Genomic DNA, 11666 nt, shown 5'->3' with positions numbered 1-11666 from the left:
GAAACACATGTGCAAACATCTTAATGTCAGTTGCATTGAAAATGAATTTTTCTGTATGAAACTGTGTATTTTAATAGTGAAATGGAGATGTTTTTTAAAGGTTAAAACCTCATTTAATTTTATGTCTTATAGGGTTTATACTGAGTACAATATTGTATAACTGTAATAATTCAACTTTAAACTTAAAAATTTACAGCCAATTTTGAAATAGGTGCATCTTAGCTCTGGAAATTTTTATTGAATATGTCAATGGTGTTGTAATGAAATGCCTCTTCTAAGTATGTGATTATTAAATAAATAATTTAACAAAAGAACTAATGATAAAAAGAAAAAAAAGAAAAAAGTAACTTTTTTGATAAAAACTTTCTTTAAATAAACTGAAATGAATCATGCTTTTGATTTCATGTGTATCTAGGTTAGTAAACTTTGAATCACTTTAAACATTCAATTTGTTTACTTATTCCTCAAATCAGCTGTACATTTTCTTTGTCAGTATTCCATTTTTACAGCAGAGACTAAGATATTCAAATTTGAAGTAAGTCTTCCTTCCATGCTGATAATAATGATGATAAACTACTAAGCTTAAAAGATCAGCTTTCAATATATATAATTGCATAAATGTTTCAATTATAGCAATGCAAAGTTAATAGGGAAGCACTTACGTATTTTATCCAGTTAGGTTTTAAGCTCTGGATTTAGTGGCTCATTGCAAATTACAGCAGAGTCCAAACCAATTCTTACTCTTCAGGTTGAAACTGTTGATGATTTTACATGATGGAAAAATATTTATCATAAGCCCTATTATAATGAAATGCTTTTTTCATTAAAGCTTCTTTTATTCATGAAAGGGCAAAATCATTTGCTGGTTCACTTTGTTCCAAGAACGTGCTGGTGTGCTAAATGAAAATATTGTTCAGTTCTCCAAGCATTGCACACTACAAATCAAAATGTTAAGCTGCAGGGTTAAAATGAACCAGATAAGCAAATGAGACTTTCCTCTCTGCCAACACTTTCCTTTTATACAGCATACACAGATAGGGTCCTATCTATAAATGTTTCTTCTCCTTCATTTTAGAGGACATCAGAGGCTGACAGGTGGGCACAGATCATTTTGTATGAACAATCTCAGAAAAGAACAACGCTGGCTGTGTGAAAGGGTTCCATTCTCCACTACTTTTCCAAAATCCCCACTCACTCTAAGCTTTTTAAATTTTTTTTTTTATAAGATTGTGTGTGGGTGTGTGTGTGTGTGTGTGTGTGTGTGTGTGTGTGTGTGTGTTGATATGTATGCAGGAGCACCGGCACCACTGTATGCATGTGGAGGTCAAAGGACAACTGGAATCACTTCCCTCCTTTCAACGTGTGGGTCCAAGGGATCCAACATAGGTGCAAGTGCCTTCACCTGCTGAGCCATCTTGCCAGCCTGTCACTTTTATTTTTGATATTTGCTATTAATATACATATATACACGTACACAAATACATAAATATGTGTGCATTTATATGTACACATATTCTTGTATATATTGGGTTCTAGGTAATCTTCAATAGGATCCAGCTGTACAACAACTGTAAAAGAGCATTCAATACATGACGTTCGATGTGGTCTACAGAACGTGTCTTCCCTTCACCACAGCATAAAAGATGCCTATGCAGAACAGGATGCTCGTGGGGTGACTGGAAGTACAACATGACAAGTTCTCCATTCTGTGGTCAACCACACACTAAGCCTCTCTTCTTATCTGTCCATTGTGTTTTGAGGATTTACACTGCTATGTGACCAGTTACTTGGAAGACAAATGCATTAAAATAAAGTGGCTAAGCTGGGTGTGATGGTGACTAACCTTAATTACAGCATGCAGGAGGCAGAAGCAGATGGATCACTGCGAGATCAAGGCCAATCTGGGATGGCCTACATAAGAAGTTCCAGGCCAGCTGTGGCTACATAGTGAGACCCTGTCTCAACAAAAAAGAAAAATATATAAATAAATAAGTAAATAAATAAATAGACTGGGTATAAGAATTGAAAAAAGGTAAGATCAATCATTATGTATTGATTTGTTTGGCTCATCATTTAAAAAATATTCATCCAGCAGCCAGTCTACTAACTCTGAAGGAAATAAACTTTGATTTGAGAAAATTCCAACCTTCAATGATAGTCAAAAAAATAACAACAACAAAAAAATTAAACAGAAAGCATGCTGCCTAGGATGGAGCATCATGTTTTGTCAAGTTTATGACATGAACTCTCAACTTATTTGCTAAATATAACCACAGAAAGAAGTCTATGGCGTCCTTTAGTCCTGTGTGCATTCCTGAGAAATAATCTGCATCTGTGTTCTTTCAGTTCTACCCCTGGCCCCATAGAACAGTGCAACAAAACCTAGGAATTACGGCAGAACACCATTTAAATCAATGCACATTAATAATCAACAATATTAATCCTGTGGAAATGTGCTCTTTAGAACAAATACATGACTAGAAGCCGTATCTAGTCAAGAACAACAGGAAAATTATGTTTGCAACAAAAACTATGTGGACTTCATCATATATGTAAGAGCAACACTATTATTATAACTTGGCTTCATTGTTTAAATAAATATGCTAAAAGTTCATTGAAACAAGTATGAAATTATGAAAATATGAAAAAAGAACTCTTCCTAGTAAAAAATGTATAACATTTATGGCAATCTAATTCAGTTACAAATTCATATGCTTTTGAAAATCTTAGTTTCTTAAAGGTGTTTACCGTCTAGTTATGAAGACAGACCTTTACCCACCGCCCCCCAGCCCTGTCCCCTGCAAGGCAGAATGTAACAAGGGCTCTGCCTGTATTTACACTCAGAACATCTGGACTAGACCTTGAGAGAGCAATACCGACTTAAGGAATTAACTAGGATTCAGAGATTCTGAAAAGGAGAAAAGGGGGAAAGGTATTTGGACAGAGGGAGCTCTGCCAGGGAAGTGTATTTACCCACGCACTACTCATCCAGGTATTCCATTCCTCATTTACTAACAGGCAGTAAATCTGTACATGTGTGGACACCACTGTAATGTTAAGTTCCCCAGTACTAGTACTATGTACATTCAAGGACATTATACCTTCAACTACAATGTCAATATATTTCAGATGCATGTAAATGTTTAAAGGTATCATGCCAAATGTATTAAAATTTGTTATCAACTGATGCATGTCTTCTGGGAGAATAAATATCGATAGTCATTAGAATAATTAGATACTTTAAAATTCAGATAAAATTCATACAAAAACACTTTTCTTAATTAAACACTTTATATAACATTGATAACATGCAATATAAATCAAACATGTCTTAACGTGACTGTTTTCTTAAAGATATTAATAGCTAAGCATGTTAAGGTTTGAATAAAAATTTCAGCTATTAAGCTATAATCTCAATGCTATTTAATGACAAATTTATAACTCTGAATTTAATTCATGAAAATGAGCTTTATTTCTTTTCCGCATATATTGCATTTATAGTTAAGAATAAAAAAAGAAACAAGGGGCCTAGGTAGAACTCTTTTGGTATGATAGTGTATGTTTAGCGTGTACAAAGCCCTGGGCTCATCCCCAGCACACACTCAAAAAAAAGGGTCAGCCTCCTTCCGTTCCATGTCATGGTGGATGGAGCGTCAGTGAGCAGGATCTGTTTTCAAATTCTTTCTTTGTGAAAGAAACAGATACTATATTCTAATGTTATGCTGTTTGAAAAATTAAAGAAGTAAATAGTTGGAAGAATACAATGAATTTTTGAATCATATTAAAATGTAATCTAGTTTTCCAGGAATTCTGGTTGCTGTTTATTTTCTTTGTGTGTGTGGGTTTTTTTTTTATTTATTTTATTTAAGAAGCTGTTGTTCTGTAGCTAAGGCTGATTTTTAACTCACAGACCTCTTGCCTCTGCCTGAGCGATGAAATTACAGGTATGCACCAATATGCCTAGCTTGAGATGTGAGCTTTGGACTCAGAAAGCCATAGGATCAAATCATAGATTTGTGATGTTCTCATATTTAGTCTTTTTCAGATTTCCAGAAAGTGGTAAAAGTAGAAGTGAGGGGAACAAGTGCCTGGCACTGTGCCTGGAGCCGGTTAGTGCCCACAAATATCGTTGCCCCTCTTCTTTTATCTTCTGTCTTTTCTGAATCAGGTGAACTTTGACTCTTCATATTATTGGTTAAAATGAGTTACTTAGGGTGACTTTTCCAACATATTTCAAAAAAAAAAACATAAGAGTAGACTCAAGGAAATAATTAATGCCTTTCATTCATTCCACCATACTCACTATTCCTCAGAAAGAATGCCCTGTGCCAGAGAAACTTAGTCCAGAAGCATTTTTAAATTAATATTTAAGTCAATATTAAAGTTATTCTAGTTTTATGTATAAAACTGTGCCTGTGTGCACTGCTGTCTCTCAAGAAGCCATCGCTCCATGACACCTCTGTGTTGTGCCTAAGCTAACATTAAAAGGAACACTATGTAAAGTTTAGTTATTGTGATAGATTCGGTACTAAAACGACCATCTTTCTTATCCTACTTAAGCTGAAGTTTTGGAAACATCACAGATATTTTAGATTGTAAATATTTCTTGCATTTGCTGAATAGTTATGGAAAAGTTACTTTTAAATTAACATATTTTCAATAACTATCTTTTATTTTTATTTTACAAATTAATTTTCCATTTCCTAAATATATTTTTCTGTCATTGAATTATTCTGTTGCTGTCATTGCTGATTTACTAATGCTCTCAGGGGTCGGGCCTAAACATGAGCTCATTTAAAGAGTGCAGCCGTGATACATCTGTCTGTCATTAAAAAAAACCATTTTAAATCTCTTGCAATATTGAAGTTTTTATGCATTAGAAATAGAAATAGTCTTGGAAGGGTCAGAAATAAAGAGACATTGGGATAATAAGGCTAATTCTAAAGCACTTTGTCATTACAACAAGATGGAAATAAATATCCAAGTACAGATGGGTTACACTGAGTCAGTTTTGATATTTATGGGGAACAGGAGTAGTTTCAACACAAGTAAGGCTTTTATTTGGAGCTGTCTCCTTAACTTCAGTTTTCGTAAGAGCCATTTTAATAATGAGTTCATAATGAGTATTTCATATGTATTAAATAAGCGAGTGACACCAGTTTCAAATTAGCCCAGATAACATAATTTAGGAAGTTAAAATATACATTAGAATCCAAACTCACAAATTTTTGATGCTGGTAATGCTAGAGAAAAAAATGTAACAGTTGAATATATTTTACTTTCACTTAGCTTGCTTCAAAACTCAGACCAAGACATTTTCATAAGAAAGCATCCAGCTTGGTTTGTGGCCCTAGCTGATCTTTAATCTTCCTCATAGGTCCTTCTTCCATTGGCTAAATCCCTTATTCCTCCGAAAACTATAATTCATAAGTTTACTATTGAACAAATACATGCACACCCTTATCTTTTCTTCAATGCATCTATCAATTAGAAAAGGGGGATCATTTTCATCTTCAGTTGCTAAATATTATGTTGAGTTACTGAAAAATTACTGAATTATTCTGGCAATTAAGCACAAGCAGAAATAAAACAAAATATTTCCAAAAATCTATTCAGAAGTTTTATTTTAATTCGATGGGGTTAAGGCCAGAATCTCTTGCAGTCAACTGTTCTCTTCAGACTGTGAATCATGTTTGAATTAGGTAAGTTGATAGTTATTTGCCTAGAGGATCAGATGTTTGTTATTTTGGTGTCATAAAAAAAAAGCAATGACTGTGCATATAGTTTCTGTGTTCTGTCTTCAGTTCCAGAACAATTTTAAGGTTAATCATTCCAAGTAAAGTTTTTAATACCATTGGGCTTGTGCAAATATTGGTAGACTCAGCTCTTCATTATTGAAGAACGAGCAGCCCATCTAAGTTACGATCATTGTAGCTGAGATGGTATAACAATTTGTAAACTCCAAATTGTTCCTAAAAATGTATTTAGTTTCCATTTCCTGGTTTAAGATGTTGGACCACACCAGATAACTTTTCAGTTCTTTAGATGGTGTGGCGCTCGACGTTTGAAATGTGTGTAATGAACAAGAACGACCTTCAAGCTTTTTCTAATCAGGAAGAATGAAAAGTATTGCTTCTGCTGTCTCCTGTTTCTACGAGGTATGAATCGATCAAGGTTATATTCTATGGGAAGTTATGTTGTATGTTATAGTTTTAATAATTAAAATGACTAAAATTGACACAGAAGTTGAATTTTACCACAGTTTTCTTTACACATTTTGCTACTGACCTTCTGGAAATAAATCCAACATAAAAATAAACACTAAAAATTACAAAAATTGAAGTTTATAAATACTGGAAATCTAGTCCATCTTATATCTTTGAGAGTAAATTATCAAATTAACTCATGTACCTCTTTTTTTTAACATTAGAAATTTTCAGAAACGAGGTCCATGGTTTGACAGGATTAGCTAAAGAGATGTTATTTTCTGTCTATCTTAGATGCTTTCTGCTTTGACTGGATGTTCATGTTTAATATCTTACTGAGGAACTTTTCTAAATTCTCAATTGCCAATCTTTTCATACTAAAATATTTTCTCCAATGGGCACTAGGTAGCACTGATGCTTCTCCCTCATCAACCTGTCAGTTTTCCTTTTTGCCTTTGTTGTCATAAATCTATTCCTCCTGAGGCCAATCCCATCGGATGAAAACCCTGGCAAGGCAGCTGACCCGTACGATGTGGTCTTATTCAGAAACCCTGTCGTGTTTACTTGCTTTTCACCTGTACTACCCTTTATTAATCCAAGATTTCTACATATCCTTTGATAAAAAGCCCAGTTAACTTGCACTGGTCGACTGATCCACATAAATAGCTGTTATTAATTCATAGACTTTTAAAAGCGCCTCTGCCAGAATCATCCCTATATCTTACATCATTTCTCTTCAATACTTGATGTTCCTGGTTTACTACTGAGATGAACTGAAGTAGGCGTTAGAAATAAAACTTCAAGTAGCAAACCGCAACGCGGTGAGGAATACTCGTGGCTTAGCATACCCACCAGCTCCTACTTTCAGTCTAAATCTGAGTTCTACTTTTAAAAAAATTCTCCAGAAAAGCTTTTTTCCCCCCTTAAAGAATGTTTTAAATGCTTTGTGTTGTGGCAACTGTGACAGAAAAGCTAAAATCATATGAGCCACGGTAGTTTATTTTATTTTAGTTTTACAAGTCTGATCTAAATTTCGTTTTAAAGGCACAGCGAAACCTTGTCTGTCTTCCCACTCCGTTGGCTGGTAGCTTACTCCTTAAGTAAGTTGCACATTTTATAGCAGCAAAATTAAACGGGAAACCGGGTGAACAGGGACGCGCCACAGAGGGCAGAGAGCAGTGGGTGCAGGCCGGTGAGCTCAGGGGTCCCTCTTCCCAGCTCTCGCAGGCCCTCCTGGCTTTTCCAGTATTCTTTCTCAGGAGTCACACAAGGCAGCTGAGTTCACAGCTGGAACAACGTGTTGCACCGTGAACCCCAGCGATTTACTCAAGTAGCAAACAGGGTTACCGGCTTAACTGCAATCTCGGTTGCCAGGCGAACTAGGAATCACCAGCCCTGGTCCAGCGACATGGGTAAAAGTGCTTCCGCTGCTTGACAGAATGAACATGACGCAGAGGGGAATGGACCTGCAGGACACGGATCACTCTTCCCCCACTTCTCGTCCCCAGCCTCTGTGCCTGCCGGAGAGCCTAGGGCTCCCTGGGTATGTGCCCAAGAACCATGCCAGTCCATCCTTCCAAGTGCGTGAGAGGCTCCACGCAGCCCGCTCCTCAGCTTGGAGGCTGCTCCTTTGTTTACCATATAAGTCACACCAGGGGTTCACTCCTTGCCCTCTACCGTGCCGTACAGGCGGGTGCAGTGGGGGCCTGAGGGGCGCCCCCAAACTCCCCCTCGGCTCGGATCAGCCCCAGACAGCTTCGCGAAACCGTCCCCCGAGCCCTGAAAGGCTACCAAAGCTGCCGGACCCTTGTGAACTAGTAGGAAACTAGTAACCCCCAGGGATGCCCGCCCCGGGGAAGGGAGCCGGCTTCGCGGGTGGCTTGGGAAACTTGACCGAGATCCCGCGAAGGGAGGCGAGTTGTCCTTCCCGTGGAACCAGCGCGAGCGCTGCACCCTCTCTTACCTGCAAAGTTGCGATCTGGCGGTGGAAGTGATCACCGAGGGCGCGCAGTACCGGTGTTCCGCCGGGTCCCCGCACCGCCGCTAAATTCCGATGGGATTTCCGTAGTCTCCGGCGAGTTTTGGAGCATTCCAAGGAAAAAGCACCAAGCCCGAGCCCACGCAGCTGGCACGGAACTGGGCGGAGTGAGGATGCTGGAGAGAAGAGCAGGGGCGCGGGGGAGGGGCGGCACGGGAGGGGGCGGTGTGCCCGCCGACAGCAGCCTCGCCCACCCCGCCCCAACGCGGCGGCGGGCAAAGTTCCCACGGTGGCTGCGGAGGAGCAGAAGAAAGGTCCCCGCCCGGGCCCCGCGCCTGCTGCCCCGCGCTGGGTCCGCCCCGACAGCCCGGGAAAGATGCGCGTCCCACGCACCTCTCCGCGAAGCGGCGGAGGGGACCCGCGCACGGCTGAGGATGACGCCCGGCTGCGCCACCCCGGGACAGCCTCCACCTCCCTGGCCCACAGGTCAGACAGTGGGCAGGGTGGCTCCCCACACGCCAGCAGTCATCCTGCCAAGTCAGTAGCGGGGACCGACCCCGTTGTCTGGGATGCCTGCCAGACACACCTCCTTTGGTGGAGCTCCTCGGGGATGCTGGACCAGCTGGCACCAGGACTCAGCACTGTAAAGCCCTGCTCCCACCCTAGTAAACAAACACCCATGCGGCCTGTCGCCCAACGGGACAAAGTAACACCCTTACTCCCCGCCCCCAACTCTCAAAGCTGCCCCCCTCACGCCGCTCTGCGCACCCTCTCTCCTGTCCTCAAGGTGTCAGGCTTCCCTCGCAAGTACTCAGATGTGGCTTGCCACTACTGTCAAGATAGAAACAGGAAACAGTCGCAATGAATAAATGATGAGCCACAGCTTCCCATCCACCCCCACTCAGCTGGGTCTTTTAACTGGCGTAGGAAACCAGCTAGTGTCCAAATAATTAAATCCCAAGTCCCAGGCCAGTCTAGGTTCCCTGGCTGCAGGTGTTTGTGTGCCTGTGCATGTGTGTTACTAGAATTAGCATAGCATAATCTTGAGATTTCAGGATAAGGTTATCTGCTGGTCAATCTGTGTAGTGCTCATACACGAAAATAAGATCGAAGTGCAGAGACAAAAAATTATGTCTGTCTGTAGTCAGAGTCTGTGATGACTTACTTGTAGCTTGTCACACTCAGCGATTTTGGTCCTGATCTCATGACCCAGCGAATAAACTTGAATCTATTTGAAAAATAGACAGCAGCATCCAGGTGGAATTTTAGTCAGAAAGAAATCACCTTCTTGCAACCCTTCACTTCTATATGGTTTCCTTTAATTTCAGAGCCCAAGGGGTGAGCTTCCCTTGCCTGGCCTTTGGCATCCAGAGGGCAGCACCTGTCTCCAGGCCCAGCTTTTTAGAAGCGGTGCTCTGCTACCAGAGGAGGACCAGTTCTCTCCCACGGATATTCCCCAAGGAACAGAAACCAGGACTCACACACAGACTCCAGGGTGCAGAATCAAAGAATTTCTTCTTGTTTATCCCCTGCTCCATAGTTCTGAAGTTCAGATGCGTTGAGTATTTTTGCATGTCTGTTTAAAGGTATTTACAGAAGTAAAGAGGATTTGTAGCACTCTCTCCCTGGAATGAAGTGCATGACTTCCTTCAAAATGGCTGTTCATAATTTTCGATTTATCTTTCCCTCTTGCTAGCTGCTCTTCTCATGGGTCAACATGACCCTTGTCCTGAATTTGTAGGAGCACAGCCTACAGTCCATCCCATGAAATACTGAGGTTTTTCGAACAGACTAAAGCAAACCTGCCCCCCAAAACAGAAAGAACAACAAAGCAATTTCTTTCCTTCTTTGAATTTCTTTTTACATTTTGCTACAAATATATGTTAACATTTTCAAAGGTTCTTTACTTTTCTTAGCATTAAACTCTGAATTTTATAAAATATGCAAAACACATCTATCTGCAGACTTGGTAATGAATTTTATAATAAATCTAAATCTACTTTCCATTTAACAAGAAAAGGGAAACAATATATATGGAAATCTGCTTTATGTAATTCAATTGAAAGTATTTTTTTTAATTCTTCACGAAACAGCTCATTTTCTCAATGATAAATAAAAGTCTAAGAAACAAAGTGAAGCCGACTAACATTGATTGATGGAATATGTCAGCTAAAAAACCTAAATTCTACATTCTGTGATGAGTGTAGATCCTTATTCCACCTTTAAAGACATATGCAAAATTAAGTCAGATCAATGAAAGCACATGCTACAGTATTGTAGAGATCATGAACTAGAGTTTACAACCTTAATATCTATGTCAGAGTCCCTCCTGCCTCTCTCACGATATCTTCCTCATAGCAAATACCATTTCCATCATGATGTCAGAGACAGATGTTTTCCCATTTTCCCCTAATTTGTTATTTTTCCCAAAAGAAAGGTGGCTATAGTCTACAATAAAAGCAAAATAGAAAAGAACATTGAGAACAGCAAAATTCACGTCAGTGCTTTTAGCAGCCTGTGTTCCTGTGGAAAGCAGAGATTTCTATTGATCACTGAGCCTTTTTTTTCAACAGCTTCATGAGATTATTGATTGCTGATCTCGAGACACACAAAATGATTAGCAATTGTACCAAGAAATGAAGTCTACTTAAACAGTCCAGTGAACTGCATATCATTAGCAATCCGAAGAAATTGTTCAGTTACAAAATAGAGTCACATCATTTGAGAAGCCTGCACACCATTTAAAAGGTAACTTCCTGAAGCCAAAGAAACTTACACTCAAATAGAAATTCTACTTTGGAATTTAATTTTAGTAAGTGATTCAAGAAAACAAGGAAATAGCCTTGTTTTGAAATTAGCAACAGACAGGTAACTCAAGAAATGATAGGATACACTAAGACAAATTATCTGCAATACCTATTCACAGTTAAAATGTATCCTGGGATTGGTATCACAATTGTATCAGGAACTGAATTTTCATCCTCTAAAGCTTATTTTTCCACTTAAGAGTTGGAATGTAATGCGTACTTTCCTCCAAAAAGTGTAAGAAGCAAAGTCACAGATACGGGTATTTGGAAGTTTATTTCTGTATATGAACCAGTAATCATTTTCTGTGATGGTGATGTATGATGCCATCATCAAGTATCTGACACTTGCCTCTTCTTATCACAGGCACTGCTGGGAAACAGGTGAGCATTGACTTTGAAGCCTGTGTGATATGCTTTCTGCCTCTTTGAGCAACATTCTCTCTCCATCATTCCTAACAGTGGCTCCCAAGACCTTTCACTGAAGGACAACAGCCTCAGTTTACCTTCCAGGTGTTAGCTCCTGCTGGAGGTTTTTGCATCCCTTCCTGTACCATCAATTGTTATGAGGTTGTGATGCATTTTGCTTAGACTATGCTACAAACAGTTTTCTACCCACATATAAATATATTAATATAAGCTATAATATACACTAACGTAATATGTAATAATATATAA

At 39.3% G+C, this 11666-nt stretch overlaps 1 protein-coding gene across 2 annotated transcripts in view; it reads right to left on the bottom strand.

The window, feature by feature from the left end:
* Nucleotides 1–8390, bottom strand: part of Trpc4 (transient receptor potential cation channel subfamily C member 4) — a 254180-nt gene extending 245790 nt beyond the window's left edge. The window contains exon 1 of one of the 2 annotated variants that reach the window (XM_017802285.1): nt 8170–8390. The gene's annotated coding sequence lies outside the window, so the exon portion shown is untranslated. The remainder of the gene's footprint in view (nt 1–8169) is intronic. The other variant, XM_008849366.2, reaches the window with a different exon arrangement.
* Between the last annotated feature and the right edge of the window lie 3276 nt (nt 8391–11666).

This window comes from Nannospalax galili, unplaced genomic scaffold, assembly GCF_000622305.1.
Source record: "Nannospalax galili isolate Female #2095 unplaced genomic scaffold, S.galili_v1.0 scaffold264, whole genome shotgun sequence".
Taxonomy (NCBI): domain Eukaryota; kingdom Metazoa; phylum Chordata; class Mammalia; order Rodentia; family Spalacidae; genus Nannospalax; species Nannospalax galili.
The sequence above is the reverse complement of the archived record's forward strand: the minus strand, read 5'-3'. Positions and strand labels throughout refer to the sequence as shown.